We start from the raw sequence: 15,233 nt of genomic DNA, 5'->3' as shown, positions 1-15,233 counted from the left end.
CAATCAGTTGGAAGTACGGGTAATCCAATCAATAATATAAAATTGTAAAGCTGCATCAAAACTACGCTATCATTCAACTCGGTGTGAAGAGTGAAAAATCGAAGAATAAATCCGGAATTTAGTTCCCACGCACTTTCAAACCAACCAGTAACTTTTATGAACTCGTCTCTCACCATTAACAACAATGCAATTAAATACACTTATCTCTGGTACTCTACAGTATTCAAATGATTGATCTTCACAATGATTTACCTTCACAATGAGAACGAAAAGGTAATCAATAAAAGAAAATCCAGGAAGAAATACGGACAGCAAATCAAATGCAGCATCCAAATATAAATTATTTTAAAGTCTTTAAGTAACTGCGATAAATGAAACGTAGTCTGTAAGTAAAATTATCATAAAAAGTCATAAAAAACAATCTTATCTCTTGCGTAGAGAACAAGTGGGTGTGTAGATCGTAGTTTATATGCGATCCACACTAGAAAATGTATGCGTGTTCCTTTATTTGCATCGTTGGCATCTACTTGCTGAAACTGTTAATACGTAGGTGATGTTAATAATTAAATTAGCTATTAGTTGGATGTATATACTAAGTAAGTCCTGGTATGGGAGAAATGCACTATCAGTTTTTCTACAATTTCGTAAAGCTATTTTCGACATTTTTAGCCATTTTGGAGACGAGAATTGCTCATATACTGTTGGGCATTAATGTGTTTTGGTTACTAGTCTACTCATCCTGAAACTAAATTTAACATTTTTTTGTTTTGTTTTTTGTTCCACAAATAATATTTAGTTTTTCAGACCACCAACAAAATTGACATAAGAATTTATTTCTCTGGATCTGGATAATAGAAGACACACGCAGATTTGAAGTTTTCCCTGTTACATCTTATTATATCGTGATGCACAACCGAAGTGGGACAGTGAAAGGGGTTCCTGTGAATTTAGTCCCTCATTTATCAGCATCTTGAAAGATAGTTATTGAAAACATGTCACTAAAGCAGCAACAAAGTACTTTCTCACATTCGAACCACGAATTAAGATGAGAATCGCACAAAACAAGACGAAACAACAAAGACAACATACGGAAAAAAAAGTTGGCAACACACTGCCGGCCAAACAGTGACAGGTAAAATCACGCGCTAACAAACGAAGATGCATTTCTAAAGACTAGCGGGGGGGGATAAAGCTTACTCCGATCTGCTACTCATTATACAAACCTGAATGCACGCAATGCACGAGAAGTATAAATTGTTGAAACGAAGTGAGAAAAGACTGCTATGAAAGCAAAAGTCGTTGTCGGCATCACCCGCTTCTTACAAGATCCTCTGGTATGAAAACATCCGTCCAAACAGCAAGGCAGTGAGTGCTATTTAGACTACATTCGGAGACCTGTTTACTAAAAAAACCACTAGAGGGCCTTCTACGGGAAAAGAACTGGCTACGCAGTGCCAAAGTCAACACACACATACACAAGTGAGAGAGTGGATTTATGAACTGATAAACACCCTAACTTCTTTGTCGGGTTCGGAATGAGAGATAAAGCCAGATGAATCCGGTGCTGTCGATTCCTTGTTTAGTATTCCTTCCATAGTGGATAATGTACCTTCCATTAGTTTAAATATTATGTACTCACCATTCGCATAATCCTCATGTGAATGGTGGACACACGAGGGTTCAAATATGCGCTGGTGATAGTTGTATTCATCACCGATAAGCAATGGACTAGTAAAGGATTAGCTACCATAGCAACAGACAGCAAAGATCCTTTTGCTGTCACCGGGAGAGCAGTCCACATTTAGCTGTCTCCTCTCCTCCATCTGAAGGCCAAGGTCAGCGAGCCATCACCTCTTTGTTGGAAGCGCAAAATTGTAAAATGCATTTGCTTAAAAATTTTGTTTTTTACAGAACGTGCCAGCGAAAGTCTAAACATTATACGGCCATTTGATCGTGAACAGCGGAAAGCAACGAAGACAAGTTCGAGAATGCCTTCGATTTATTCTATAATGTCAACATAAGTGGACATTTGAGAAATGATTTGAAAATGACATTATTAGTATGAACTAAGGCGTTCAAAGAATGGAATCATCATCGTCATGCGTATCAAGGATTTAGGGCTAGCATGGTCTGTTCCGGCCTTAGAAGTCATCGTTGAATCGTTTAAGAGGACGTCCTGGTTTTCTTCTTCCTAATAGCTTGTACTTTAAGGCTTGTTTTGGTAATCTTTCTGTTTTCATTCTTTGAACGTGTTCCATCCATTTATGTTTATATTTTTTAATTTTTTCAATTACTGGTTCTTGGTTTAATTCTTTCATAATATCTTCGTTTCTTTTGTGATCTGATAGGGAATACTTTGCAGTTTTTCTCATAAACTTCATTTCTGCTGTTGTTAATCTTTGTTTGTCTTTTTTGTTTTATTGTCCAGATTTCGCTTCCATACATTAAGACCGGTAGGGCTAATGTATTGTATACTTTTAGCCTGGTTTGTTTTTGAACTAGGTTTGGTTTAAATATAGAGTTAATTACACCTGTTATTTTTAAATATTTTGCAATTTTTACGTTTATATCTTTTTCATATGTGATCATATATCCAAGGTAGTTAAATGAATTCGCCTATTCTAAGATCTTGTTATCTAATACTATTTTAGTTCTTGCTGGATCTTGTCCTTTTAAAGGCCATAGTTTTTGATTTTTCCGTTGATATTATCATACCATAATCTTTGGATATCTCATTTAGATCTAAAATAGCTTTCTGTAAGTTATCTTCAGAATTTGTAATTATTATTTGGTCGTCGGCAAAGAGGAGAGTGTTTAAGTTAACTGTAGGTGAAAGTTTAATTCCTTGATGTAAATTTTTATTCCATTTTATTATTATTTCATTTATGTAGATACTAAAAGGAGTTGCTGAGAGGGGACATCCCTGTCGGATCTCGTATATGATAGCTCGTGATTTAATCTTATTTGTATTTGATTATTTTCATATATACTTGTGATAGCTTTTAGGATATTATTTGGTATTTGTCTTTCTTTTAATATGTTAAATAATATGTTTCTTTTAACTTTGTCAAATGCTTTTTCAAAGTCAATAAATGCAATATGTGTTTCTAAATTATATTCTCTTCTTTTCTCTATTATTAATTTTAGGCAAAAGGCCGGGTCTATACATTATCGTCCTTTTCTAAATACATTCTATACTTCTAGAATAAAATTTTCGGAATATTTTATTAGGTTGTTATTTAAGATTCTGCTATATATTTTGTAACAGGAATTTAGTATACTGATACCTCTAGAGTTTTTAGGGTCATCTCTATTACCTTTCTTAAAGATAGGAATCACAATTGCTTTTTTCCATTCTATTGGGCGGATACCAGTTGAGTAAATTTTATTTAAAAATAATAAGAGTCTTCCTTTGAATCTTGTTCCTGCGTATTTATATAGTTCTGAACCTAGCTTATCTGCTCCAGGTGATTTTCCATTTCTTGTTTCTTTCAGGCTGATTTCTAATTCTTTTTTAGTTATTTCCTTTTCATTTTCGTTAATTGTTTGCCAGTTGTCTTTTTTAAAATTACTGTGTAGTAATTTAGAAATTCTTCTAATTTCAATTCAGTGTTTAATTTTATGTTTTGTTTGGTATCTGCATTTAAGTGTTTCAAAATCTTATATACGTTGGGTCTTATTTTATATAAATCATGTTCTAAATTAGAAACGAATTTGTTCCATGATTCTCTATGTCTTTTTTTTCTGACTTCCCTTTTAGCTATGGCTCTTATTCTTTTATATTCTATTTCATCTTCTAATCTTTTACTGCTTAACCATTTGTGATAGACTTCTTTTTTCTTTTTGATTATATCATCCCAGATCTTCAGTTTTTTTCTTTTATTGAATTTTTTGGTCTTTCCTAAGCTTTCATTTGCTGCTGCATTTAGTATCGTTTTTATATTAAGCCATTCTATTTCTATTTCTTCATTTTGTTTTATTTTATCTAGATATTGGTTAATTCTTTGTTCATATAGCCATTGTACATTTGTGTCATTCAATAGTATTTCTAGTTTTATAAACAAATGTTTCAATTTTTCTTTCTGTTCTTGTTACTTGTAGCCATTAAGGTGATAATCTTACTTTTATTTTAACAAGGAAGTGGTCACTGCTTATTTCATATCCTCTGTGAACTCTGACATCTAGTGAAAATTTTGATGTCTTTACATTTAATATGAAGTAGTCTAATATTGATTTCCACCTCTTGCTGCCCAAGTATATTTATGTATGTCTTTATGTTTATAGAAGGAATTCATTATTTTTAGGTTATTATAAAGTACAAAGTCAATCAATTTTTTACCATTCCTGTTCAGAGTGTGTTCTCCATGTATTCCTATATTATTATTAATTTTCGTGTTTCCAATTCTTGCATTTAAGTCTCCTGCTAAAATTACGTAATCATTTTTGTTTATTTTATTATATATGTTTTGTAGCTGATTATAAAAATCAATATTATCCTATTTTCTTCCTTCTTCTGGGGCATATAAACCAATTATTATTAAATAGCCTCTATCTATTTTTATTCTAGCTTCTATTATTCTTTCACTCCATAATTTATAATGTTTTAACTGTTTTGAAAGGGAGTTATGAATCTAAATCATGACTCCTGCTTGTGCTCTTTGGTCTCTGTCGACTCCACTGTATATCAGATTAAATTTTTCGGTTCTCATAGTTCCTTTTAATTAATAAAAAATCTAATAAATTTAATAAATCAAAGAATGGAATAAAACGCTAAAAGAAATTACAGTACAGAAAATGATGGAGTTGAAACAATGCCTGATGTTTAAGTTAAATTTACCAAATTAAGGAGAAAACCAAGAAAATCATAAAAAAAGAAACAAACAGATTTAAGAAAAATCAAAATCGGAATCACAGAAATGAAGAGTATACTAATAGTAGACGAGTGCTAATGGAATTCAAAGAAAATGCATTGATTTTCTATATCGACAAGGTATATAAGGAATTCCAAGATGAACTAGTAACAAGTCTCAGTGAAAAAAAAATTTTTTTTTTTTTCAATGAAATTAATATGAACTGCAACAATTTGTTGGATTTGTAATTTAGACCTTTTTCTTTCTCAAAATTCAAAAACAACTCAAACATTGTTATGACAAATAACAAAAACAAATACAAGGAATTAAATTAAAGAGGTGGACAATAACTCAAAGGTTAAAATCTTTAGAAAAGTCGTGTTCAGTTCCATTTGCTATTGCATTGATAGGTAAGCATTCTGAGGTAAGAAGTTACAGCATTCTACTGTCTCTCTCACTCACTACTCAGTTCTTCATTCTGTTCAAATTGCGTGGAAACTACATAATCCAAACCTGGATATAAATGAAACCCCCCTCCCCCTCCATGTACCGCAATTTTTCCGTGTATAAGACGATACTTTTTTCTAAAATTTTTAGACCAAAAATTGGAGATCGTCTTATACACCGGTTGAGAGACCTGCGGTTGCCGTGGCGAAACTACTGGTATTGTCTCTGCGAACAGGCTTCCGCCAATTACTAGCTTTTGTTAACTCGATTGACGTCATTAACAGCTGATTCTCAATAAACCAATCAGAATTCTGAAAGCATTCATATGACTGCAACTTGTTGGCGGAATGAGCTAATACATTAACAATATTTTGGGCACTAACCCATAAAATTGTCCGAAAATAAAAAACGATTGTCATATTCTTTAAAATGCAAGTTAAAAGTCATCAATCACGCCAAAGAAGATGGAAATAAGGCTTCAGAGATTATTTATGATTAGACAGTGGAGAAAACAGGAAGAACAACTACTCAAGATGCCAAAAATGAAGAAGAGGGCGTTAAGAGGAAAACCAGCAAAATGGCCAAACTTGGAGCAGAGGCTTAAGACTTGGATTATGGAGGGGCGCATTTGATTTCACATGAAAGGCAAAATGATGCTTCAACTTCATGAGGAGAGAAGGGTTGGCTATGAGAACACGAACCAAGTTAGCCCAGAAAATGCCACCAGCTCATGAGGATAAAATCCAACAGTTTTACTCCATTCTCATAAAATTTCGGAAAAAAAATATGCTTTTGAACCAAGTCAGATTGCCAACATGGATGAGGTGCCTCTCAATTTTGATGTGCCTTCCAACAGAACTGTTGATATGAAAGGGGTCAAAACAGTGGCAATGAAAACAAGGGGTCATGAAAAGACACACTATACTGCTGTCCTTTTATGCTGTGCAGATGGTACCAAACTGTCTCCTATGCTCATTTTTAAGAGGAAAACGTATACGACCTGGCGTCCTTGTCAAAGTTCATGAGAACTGCTGAATGAATGAAGAGATGATGGCTATTTGGTTTGGTTTGCAAAGATTTGGTCCAGAGGACCTGGAAGGCTCCCGAAGAGGCCAGCTCTGTTCGTGTCTGATTAGTTCCCAGCACATTTAACAGAAAAGACAAAAAGGGTTGCAGCGGATTTGCGAACACAGCTAGAAGTTATTCCTGGTGGACTTACAGGTCAGCTAAAGCCAGTAGATATTTCTATCAACAAGCCCTTCAAAGCTTTGATGAAAGAAGAATGGAATAAATGGATGCAAAAAGCAGGTAATAACTTGCTTTTTGCAATAACTTGCTTTTTGCTTTAAAAACAACAACCATTACTGGGATATGCAAATGGCTCCTAAACTCATGGAATGGATTCAAGCAAGAGGTGGTTGTGAAGTCCTTCAAGAAATGTGGAATCAGCAATGCCATAGATGGAACTGAGGATAATTTCACATATATAGACGGAGACTTAGAAGACAGCAGTGATTCAGTAGAGATTAGCGATTGAAGAAAGTGATATGTCTGGAACTGAGAGTGATGCATAATTTCTTAGTATGTATCTTAAAAGTATTACCTAATTACTAAATATATTTTGAATATTTAAAAAAATATCAAATGTGTTCTGTTTTATGTTTAAAATATTGATTTCTTAATTTTCGGTTCGAAAAATTAGTTTTTTTTTTTCTAATACATGGAGGCTTCTTATACAGGGAAAAATATGGTAATTTTCCACTACCGTTTTGCCCGATTATGCTGCATTTCCCAGCAGATCTTTGACATTGTCAGAAATGGTTATGTTCCAAATTTGGTAGAAAGAAATTGAACGATGGGACGTATAGAGGTATCTGAACTCTAAACACTCTTTCTAGTGTGATATTCTAAAGATTTTGCATAAAATCTTTAGAATGTCACACATATATGTATTTCAAATGTAGTCGAGAAGGGCTGAAATGTAAAATTGATTTACTACTTCATTGGCAAGTAGTATCCCCTGGACTGTCTTTATTGAGTAAAAGTGGTGAATGGAAAATACATGGATAATATTACGCTGCTGTAGTTCCTTGAAAACATTTTTGTTGAGAACAAAAACAGAATGCTAGAGAACTGAAACGTATCAAAGACTAACACTTTGGACTTGCTACACTTTTAGCGATTACAGTTTGTACAAAGTCTAAACACTGATTTAAATATATATAAAAAAACTACTGATTGATTCCTTGAATAGAAATCACATTCAACAAGACATTACATAACTTACTTGCTGCTACCTACAGATATATTTATTGTAAAATGCCAGCATCTTTGTCCGTCAGCTGGTATCGGAGCGATGCTCTTCAATGAACGATGGATTTCAATAATGTTTAAGGAGAACCTTTGCAAGCTTTATCATTATTATATTCAATTAGCAGAGTTCACAGTCAAAAAGTAACAAGAAACGTGAAGAGCATAATGAAATCTTTGACCTGCAAATGAGTCCAATTCGGGCCTTATCCAAAAGGTCTAGGAATCGACTTCATATCGTCGTAAAATGCGAGATGTCCAGATGCTTTATAAATGCTGCTGGCATTGCTGCCAGCTCCTGGCCATTGGAATTGTTGAATTCTTGTTCCAAAGTCGTTGAATTTCAATCTCCAGATCCCTACACTTGGTCAGTTTTTCATGCACTTTTTTTCCCTTCTACTCTACTATCTTCTGTTATTGTCACATCAATAAACCGCAGATGTTGTTGGTCGATTACAGTGATCGCTGGCATATTGTGTTCGAGATGTCTATCTGTCTGAATTTTTAAATCCCACATAATATCTTCTCATTTTCAATCACGTTTTCAAATGTGTGTTTCCAAAGAGTTTTACAAGTTTGGAAACCATATTTTCTTACAAGCTCCAGTGTGTATACAACTTTTGCTACCCAATCGTGCCTTTGTTTATAGTCTGTATGGGCAATCTTGCTACGACTAATTAGATGGTCCACCATCTCTTGTTTATCTCTGCATAGTAGTAAATTGCTGTCGTTACGAATCTTTTCAATATTCGCCTTCAGTGCATTCGTTTGTGGTGCTTGTTCTTGAGCAGCAGGTATCAGACCTTCTGTCTATTTCTTGATTCTGCCCTGCTGAAGTCATTGCCAAGTTGAGCGACTGAACTTTCCCTTCATTATCTTTCAGATATTGACAATGGAGTGCCAACCTTCTGACCATTTCTTTCTCCTTGTACTTCTGTTTTTTGAATTCACTATTTTTTCTTTGTAAGCATCAATTAACATCCTTTCTGTGTTTTCTCTCATGTTATCATTCAAAGCCCGCTTTTTTTCTTCTGTTGTTTACTTGCCTTGTAAAAGTTCACATATTCCTGGCTAAGCATAAAAGATCCACATCCCTGCGTGGGTGCAAGGCATGTTTCACTGTCATCAGTTTTCGTATTTTACGATCAAATGCATCTAAATCGGCTTGTCTTCAGTCAATTATCCCTGCTGTATATCTGATAAATGGGATGGTCCATGTTTATAGGATTCCTGCTGTGGTAATAATAATGTTATCATCATCATCACCTGAAGGTGAGTTAGGTGGTAATTGGCCAGAAGAAAATGCTCAATTCAAAACAATGATAAGTTTGAAATTCCAAGGCTTGTAGTTGCCGACACAATCAGAATGTCTTCTAATTAAATAAAAATAAACCATTTTATTGATAAGACGAGACAATCATAAATATAATAATAATAACTGCAGACCTCTCTTGCCAACAATATTTGACACTTCACGGTGCAATCCCACACATCCATACTGTGCATCCTGCATTTCCTTAGCTTCTCTGAACATTAAAAGGCGCTGAGTTATCAATGATTTCTTTATCAACCTCGCGAGCACACTGAAACAACACTCTTTCTTCTGCCATCCCCTCCCCCCCCCCCACGAATAGAACTGCCCCTCTTTTGACCCATGGAAAGGTCTTGAGCGAATTGCTTGTCTTCATAACTTCGCTCAAAACACGTGTTGTTGTTGATGGTGCCAATATCGCCTGGACTACATCACCGCTATGTGCCACCTGTCACAACGATGTCGACGCTCTTTCCTCTCATGTCGGAGTAGGCTGCGATCCGAAACTACGGCGAGACAGAAGGCCGATTGTCCCTGCACCCCGATTCATAATTGATGACAAGAAAGATGGACGGATGGTGTTCGTGGTATGACCCGACTGGAAAATGTGACTAATGACTGCGCAGCTAATTATCGCACGGAGCAAAGTCTGCCGCTCCAGAGGTCAGCGAGCATCGGGCGATGGAAGAAAGCGGAAAATGTTGCAGGAAATCTCATCAGTCTTCCCTCCGGAAAGAGTTCACATAGGTCAGATATACTTGACTGCTTGCAGCCGTTTAAGCTTTTTTTTTCTCTCTTTCTGTCCATCAATTTTCGATATATTAAAATACTTCTACGAAGGATAGAAATTATTCTTAAAGTAATTCCCTCGGTAATTGTATCTTCCGGTTGTTGATATGACCTTTTGGTTGTACGAGAGCGCACTACTTCGTGAAAAATATCATAGATGGCAGCACCATCTTATTATGCTAATATCATTAATACTCGTAAAAAATGCATGAAACTTATTAGAGGAAAAAAATCCAAGGTTTAGAGCTTGGACTGTTTTCATGAACTTGCAATTACAGACTAAAACGCAACAACTGTGTGCAATGGACTAATTTATCTGTTATTCCGCAAATCCGGTATTATCAGTAGCTGTAGTGAAACCTGTAATTATGTTCAATGTCACTAGATGGCACCACAGATTATTTTGTAAAAAAAAAGATGGGGGGGGATTCACTTTCGTTAATTTATTAAAAAGTTGCCTACTACAGATAGAAGTTGCGCTCTATTTATTTCACGACAGGAAACACAATAGCAAGGAACTTGCAGACATTAACAAAAGACATGGAATATGTTTCGGGCTCAGAAAATTTTCATTTAGATGTTTCAGTTATTTACATAACGTGCTTTTTCCTAACTATTCTTTCTTCCTAATTACAAATAATTAGAAAGAAACAATGGATTTGTTGAACAACCTGTTTCTCGACCAGCTAGACGTTGCCATTCGGATAACAGTATGGAAAATCGTCAACTGCCAACTTTTTCAGATTGTGAAGAAGTTGGCTGTTGAACGAATTTTCTTCTTTTTTTTTTTTTTCGTTTTTTTCTTCTTATCTCTCTCTCTCTCTCTCTAGAGAGAGAGAGAGACCAAAAAAAAGCTCAAATTCAGTTGGAGAATTTGAGTAGATGACAAGATTTTGTTTGTTTGGTTGCTTATATTTGAACCTTTTCTAAAATTTGATTTAGATGGAACTTTTCTTGCAGATATTGAAGTGTAAGTACTGAATGTGAACGTGTAGAAACCAGGAAGGCTTGGAAAGTCATCCGGATCTGCGTGGTGTAAAGAAACGAAGACTCTCATTGTAGTTAGGATTATTTCAGTTATTCGTGAGCAGATGTTTGGATCAGGAGAACAAAAACAGAATCCATTCCATGGAAAAGAAGGATAAAAATCACGGAGGTCATCCTACTCATATACCTTTGTATAATCAAAGGACACGAAGCAGAGACTGGCAGAATGAAGGTCGATCGATTGGGAAAGTTATGGTCAAAGTTACCCAGAGGAGAACTGACATCCACAGTATTTTGGATTGAGAACTGGTTAGGGAGAAAAATAAAGTGTTTAGAAAATGTCGAGATTATCCCGTACTCGGTTGGTTGGTAGAAGGAGTTCTGTTACATCATTACTAATAGAAAATACTTCGACATAAATCACATATCACGCTGTAAGCTTGCTGTAAGGATAATTGGATTGTAGAAAACAAGCCCTTATAAATAAACATTCAAAGAGGAAGAGCAGCAAAGGCAGATAATGAAAGCGACGAAGTGCGGCAAGAGAATTTTGAGGCAGAGTAGATCATACAGTAGATCAGCTTGTGGAGAACAAATTGCGAATTCAATTTACGAAGGCCCAAACTCTCGGTCAAAATGTTGTGCACAGTTGATTTTGGAATCCCCAATTCATCTTCAATCAATCTCACGGATGATTTCAGGTTTTCTTTGATGAAATCACGCACTTTTTGGATGTTAACTTCGCTCAGTCCAGTTTTTGGACGGCCCTGCTTTTCGTCGTCCTCAAGCGTCTCAACCACTTTGAAATCGCTTAAACCACTCGTATACTTGAGTACGGGATAAGCATTCATCACCGTATGCTTTTTGAAGCATTTGATGCGTTTCGGTAAACCTTTTACCAAGTTTAACACAAAAGTCAATTGAAACTCTCTGTTTGAAACTCATTTTCCGACCGTTCGTCAAAATGCACTGTCACTCTTGGCACTCTAACTCGGCTTCTAATGAAACAAACAGTTTCATTAGAACTGTTTGTTTGTGTTCATAAACGGCTTCTAATGAAACAAACAGTTTCATTAGAACTCATAAATGTGTCATAAACAGTTGACACAACACTAATGAAGGTTGCCGCTTTCGACAACAAAACGATACAACAGGTGGAGCCACTAGTTTCTTCTATTTTCGAAAAGTTCGGTTTCTTTTTGGACAGAGAGTGTAAAGCAGTCTCCTAGATGATTTTTATATTTTTTAATGCATCTTTATCGTCCTTCCTATAGAAATAATAATGAAGAATATGATTTTGGATGATTAAGATGGATATTAGTTATTTAGAAAACGCTTGAAGTTCTGTGAGGAATAAGGGATCAAGTTGTGATGTATGTGCACTTCACCAACTTCCATGATGACATCAGAAAGATGGCACAATACATATGAAGAGGATATCTTTTTTTTTTTTTTTGCATGGGATTTTTTTGGTTTTGTGATTTGTTTTGTTACGTTTTGAGGGAGATTAGCCGCAGATACCACGCTTACGATCATTATCTACTTGTATATTTGAATGTGCTTTGTGATATCGGAACCTTGCAGAGCAGGAATAAGCAGTGGAGGTGAAAGACTTGCGAAACCATGACTCCCACACAAGAAGTGCGTAGTCTCTTGTTGATACGTAGCTTCTCCCGTGACTTCTCCATGCATACTGCATTTGAGACAGTCTATCACTCAATTGAAAAGCTGAGTTTTTTTATATGAGTCCAGAGAGAAAAGATCTGTGTGCAAAGGTCTAAATCAAATTATGGAGGTCTCATTTTTAGGTTTCTTGCTCTGTGGTTGGAGTCTGGATACAAAACGTGCACAGTTATTAAGTACGCACACATCGTCGGTGAATGACCCGACAACTTCCATATGAAACATTCAACAACGAAAGTTCATGAATGGTCTATCATCTGCTTGCTACTTCTCAGATTTCATCACATAAAGCAGATATTGAAGATATCTCAGGATGTTTTATCATCTACTATTTGCAACAGTAAAATATAGCGCATGCAGAAAGATATAATAATAAAAACAATGGCACCTGGTGATCACGTGTTTTTTTTTTTTTTTTTTTCCTGGAGTACGTTAGGATCGTCACCTAATCTGAAACAGTTACTAGCTTAACTTTATCCAAACTTTATTGGGGGGGGGGGGGGAATCGGTCTGCGAACATTTTTGAAAGTCTGTCGTAAACATTTTTTAGCAGGCAAATGTCTGTCTTGTGTGTATGAATATTCTTTCAACGAATGTGTAGGATTCAGGCGCGGTTATCAGTAAAACCACATTCTCATATTAAAGGTCAACCGAGGTCTTCCGCTCATTTGTTGCTTCACTACGCGTACAAAACATTAAATAGGTTCTGGATGCTCCATTTGCCTAGAAATCGGAGCATGCGGGTTTGCAGTATTCCAATGTAATCAATCTGCTCTGGTAAAAAAAGTCACAAGAGTTCATAAGATCCATTCAAACTAAAGCTCATGCGCAGAACGATTACCAATTACGTACCTCAGAAGATATCTTGCGAACAAAGAACGACACATTTTAAGTGAAGAATTGCGGGCAGTAATCGAAATATTCAGGAGGACGACAAATCATCGAGAAAGACACCGCCAAGTCGGTACATTTTGTCACTAAGGGGGTGCTTATGGAGCGACAATCAACAAAGTGGTAGGCCTCCTCGTGCTCATCATTAGCTGACCTCCAGCCGACGGCTGGAACGGCAGAATTCTGGGTCAACTCACCTTAAAATAGCTGCGCATTAGATGGTGTAGGGTGCGGAATACATAGAAACAGACACTCGCAGCGATGCCGTCGTATATCAAACACCGTAACAAGGGACTAAAATAAGATGCTGCAGAACAATGGAGGTCTGTTGCTTCTGTCATATTTCGTGGTCGCAGGAAGCAAGAAGCGAATGCCGCTTGTTGACTTACAATGGAAACGCAGCATGTTATTCTGAGAAGCAAGGAGAATCCATTGAAAAATGCACCACGGACGGATTCCTTCCTGGCAATACCCTCTTTTTCCTGCCTCCATAACGGTAGCTATTCGGCTCGTCAATGGTCCTGGCCGACACGTGACCTGCTTCACGGCATGTTGCATGCTTAATGGTTCATTCACAAATGTGTTCTGTTTCCCTGACTAATTTACTTGTGTGGTTATCACAGTGTGTACGTGTCTCATTTTGTTTTTCTATATTGATCTCTCTCTTTCCAGATTTCTTATTTTTTTCACTCTTTTCATAAATATGATACAAATTAAGTTAGCATGAAGTTGCATCCTAAATGGCTAACGGTATTATTTTGTATTAGACACAAACAAAGGCTTCAGGCTTCTAATTTGCTAAATTTTTTAGCAGATATTTCAAAAATGCGATTTTCAGATGCTTATTTTTAAAGCTAAAAATAAACGGGAGTCTGACTAATTCTAAGAAACCCAAATTTTAGGAAGGCGATGGCTACTTACACGCTTATTTTTGCTGGTGATGCATAAGCAGCACATACCGTAGCAAATCTTGATAACTGCGTTCAAAAGAACCGTGGAATGAACAAGGAGAAGGCAACACGGTATTACCGGCACCACTGAAAGTGAAATCTATCACGTGTCTAATAAAACTGTAGACAACAAAAAGTCATTTTGGAAATGAAGGATTACATGCGTGTTTTTAAATGCATAGAAAGAATTTTTTTCTTAGATCATTAAGAACAAAAATTGTAAAAAGAACAATCTTCAGCAAATAGCATCGAACCGTTATGTCAGAAATAAAATAAAAATGCTTTTATGAGAAACAGCGGAGTTGTGGTCATCGGGCAAACATTTTTGAAAACTTCCGTAACCAGATGGCTCTCTCCAAGGTGTTTTAAACAAGGCACCGATATTTTCCCCGAGTACATCACTTCATTGACATATTAAGTTTCATCGGTAGTTATACAAGTAATTTGGTTCCATTTCATAATGTAAAATACTTTCATCACAAGGCTTTAAAAAGATCTGCAGCACCCGCCAAAGATCTGTTGCATCATGCAAGACGTATTTTCCTCCATAAACTGTTGCGTACAGTCAGTTTTTGTGTCATGCAGTATTTTCCCATTGTCTCACTGATAGGCATATGATAGGCATAATTCCAGTGATGGCATTCCTTTGAAAATCCTTCTCAGAGTCAGTGAGAGTAAACAGATGTAATTCAACTCTAGCTGCCGAGCAGATGACGTATTTAATCGATGACCACCCATGCTGTGAATCTTTCGTCGTGATCCCACAAACATGGGATCGGAATTCAATGTTTGGGGGATCATGCTATGCAGTAGATGAATTTTCACTGCAAAGTGTGATGTCCCCACTTTGTTTACCGGAGACTTAAGTGTTTGAAATAGTTCCATACTTGGCCTTGAGTGCACGTTTCCAGATTATCTAACCCTTGACCCACTCACCGTACTAATGTAATATTGCATTCTACTTTTTACTCCAGTATGGCATGCATTAAGATTATGTTAGCTAATTAGATTTGG

General features: G+C 36.1%; 1 protein-coding gene across 4 annotated transcripts in view; it reads right to left on the bottom strand.

Moving 5' to 3' along the window:
- The window catches only part of LOC150109855 (histone deacetylase 4-like), a 579,471-nt gene that overhangs the window by 456,909 nt on the left and 107,329 nt on the right, over positions 1-15,233 (bottom strand). Inside the window, exon 1 of one of the 4 annotated variants that reach the window (XM_090397020.1) lies at positions 253-282. The exons of the other annotated variants lie outside the window; for them this stretch is intronic. The gene's annotated coding sequence lies outside the window, so the exon portion shown is untranslated. Of the gene's footprint in view, positions 1-252; positions 283-15,233 lie in introns of those variants that run through there. 4 annotated transcript variants of the gene reach the window in all.

The sequence above is a fragment of the Typopeltis vanoorti genome, chromosome 1, assembly GCF_054136105.1.
Source record: "Typopeltis vanoorti isolate ZY-2024b chromosome 1, IOZ_Tvanoo_1.0, whole genome shotgun sequence".
Classification (NCBI taxonomy): domain Eukaryota; kingdom Metazoa; phylum Arthropoda; class Arachnida; order Uropygi; family Thelyphonidae; genus Typopeltis; species Typopeltis vanoorti.
The sequence above is the reverse complement of the archived record's forward strand: the minus strand, read 5'-3'. Positions and strand labels throughout refer to the sequence as shown.